This window comes from Ceratotherium simum, chromosome 8, assembly GCF_057802395.1.
Source record: "Ceratotherium simum simum isolate JZ-2026a chromosome 8, ASM5780239v1, whole genome shotgun sequence".
Lineage (NCBI taxonomy): Eukaryota > Metazoa > Chordata > Mammalia > Perissodactyla > Rhinocerotidae > Ceratotherium > Ceratotherium simum.
The window spans coordinates 51,389,589-51,391,924 of NC_141907.1; the positions used below are offsets into that span (position 1 = coordinate 51,389,589).

At 50.8% G+C, this 2,336-nt stretch overlaps 1 pseudogene; it reads right to left on the reverse strand.

The window, feature by feature from the left end:
- Positions 1–399: 399 nt before the first annotated feature.
- LOC101396240 (mitotic spindle assembly checkpoint protein MAD1 pseudogene) lies at positions 400–1,706 on the reverse strand (annotated as a pseudogene).
- Positions 1,707–2,336: the final 630 nt, after the last annotated feature.

Sequence of the window (2,336 nt, forward strand, 5' to 3'; positions counted from 1 at the left end):
GGATGTGGAGAAAAGGGAACTCTTGTGCACTGTTGATGGGAATGTAAATTGTGCGATCACTATGGAACAGCAAAAATATTGGTTCAGGGCAACTGCTCCCACCACCACTCTCCTTCCGCCCTCTGCCCCAGAGAACTACAACTGTTAACTTTCACTGTTGGGGAGAAAAGGCAATTAATATCATTTTCCAACTTGCTAATTTTAAGTCATAGCATCAAAAATAGACACATCTGTATGTCATATCTTGCAACAAGCACTTTTGATGTTCCCAGACACCCACTGGATGGCAGTCAGAAGGGGGTGGCAACAAAGCTGCTTGTTTCAGGAGCCCATTGGCAGTGAGCCCTTCCATAGGCAGGGTACCACACAAGTCCTGGCAGGAAGGTGGAAAGGAGCCGCTCAGAGACAAACGTAGGGAGCCAGACCAATATACGTGCTCCCTGGAGGGAGACAACATGGGGTAAGGAACAGAGGTGGGAATGCTGCTCCTAATCTACTATGGACTCCTGGCAGGTCACCCTCTCTGGGCCTCAGTGGCATTGGCAGCAGGACCCGTTTCTGAAGTCTCAGGCAGGGCCTCGTGGGTCTCCCACTTCTTCTTCTCGTCCAGTGGCTGACTGCAGACCTGGTGGACCTCCTCCTGGAGCTGCTGCCTGACCGTCTCCAGGCCCCGGGTGCTGCTGGTGAGGGAGCTGTTCCTGTCCTTCCGGGCAAGCTCTCTCTGCTGCAGTTCAACAATGAAACTGGAAAGGTCTTCGGGGTCTTAATGTTCAAGGCCATGGTCTGGTCCAGTCTCTTCCAGCTTTGCAGCTTCTCCAGCAGCCTCTTCTCCAGCTCCGGGTCAACCAGATTTTCCTGCATCTTCTCCTGGCAGCCCTGCAGCCCCTCCAGTGCTTCCCTGAGCAGCCCGTTGGTCTCTCACATCTCTGCAGGTAGGCGTTCTCCTCCCTCAGATGCTTAGCTCCCTCTCCACCTTGGGCAGCCGCGCCAGCTCAGATTTCCTGTTCTTCACAATTGCGGCATCCTGCTCTTGCAGGGACAGCTTCTGTTCCAAATCCTTAATGCTCTGTTCCTGGTTTGCCCTCACTTCTTGGCTGGCCTGGAGTTCCTGAATTTTCTGATTAGCTTCCTGCCATTTTCTCGTGCTGCAATTACCGCTGCCCCTCTAGCTCCTGCTTCTCAGACTCCAGGCTCGTCTTCATCTCCTGGTTCATCACACTCTACTGCGATTCCCAGATCCTCCTCTTTAACAAACGAATGGTCCCGTTGGCTTCGGCTGGGTGGTCCTCCTTCTCCCGCAGCTTCTTGCTGGCAGCATCCAGGCTCTGCTTACACAACCTGTTGCACTCCAGCTGCTCCCTCATCACCTCCTCCACCTGGGCCTCCCGCTCCTGAAGCTGCCGAATGCAGGCCAGGGGCTCTTTGTTGAGGTCAATAGCACGCTCGTAGCTCCCGGCACTGGTGCCGGCTGCCAGCTCCAGCTCCACTCGAGCTCTCTTGTGACTCAGCTCCATCCGCATCTTTTCCTCCTCTGCCTAGGTGAAGTGAGACTTTGAATGGATCTGCTCTGCTGGTTCCTCCAACTGCATGCTCTGCTGGTAGTGCATCTGCAGAGAACCTTGGGTAGTGGTGGAACCATCCAGTCCGGGCCCACCCTCCACTCACTCGGTAGTTAGGATGGTGGTGTTTTCCCCTAGGTCTTCCATGGCCACTTCCCTTCTTGTCGCCCTAGCCCCTTCCTTCCTCTCTCCCTTCTTTCCTTCCTCCCTCTCTTCTTTCCTTCCTGCCTCCCTTCTTTCCTTTCTCTCTTCTTGCCTTTCCTCTTTTCCTCTTTTCCTTTTCTCTTTTTTCCTTATTGTACTATACAAAAGGTAACATTGTCATACTGATTTTCCATGCTTAATTCTTCCTTTCACCAGCCCCATGAAGAGGACTTTTCAGCTGCTCCTAATTTTCTGTTTCTTTTCTTTTCTTTTTTCTTTTCTTTTCTTTTCTTTTCTTTTCTTTTCTTTTCTTTTCTTTTCTTTTCTTTTCCTTTTCTTTTCTTTGAGGAAGATTGGCCCTGAGCTAACATCTGTGCCAATCTTCCTCTATTTTGTATGTGGGACACCACCACAGAATGGCTTGATGAGCAGTGTGTAGGTCCGTGCCTGGGATCCAAACCCAGGAAACAGAAGTGCGGAAGTGGAGCGTGCAAACTTAACCCCTCCACCACCAGACCGGCACCAGTAATTTTCTGTTTCTTAATCTGGGTGCTAGTTACATTCGTGAAAACTCATGAAAGTATGTAACTAACATTTGTAACTTTTCTCTATGTAGAATTTCAATCGAATATT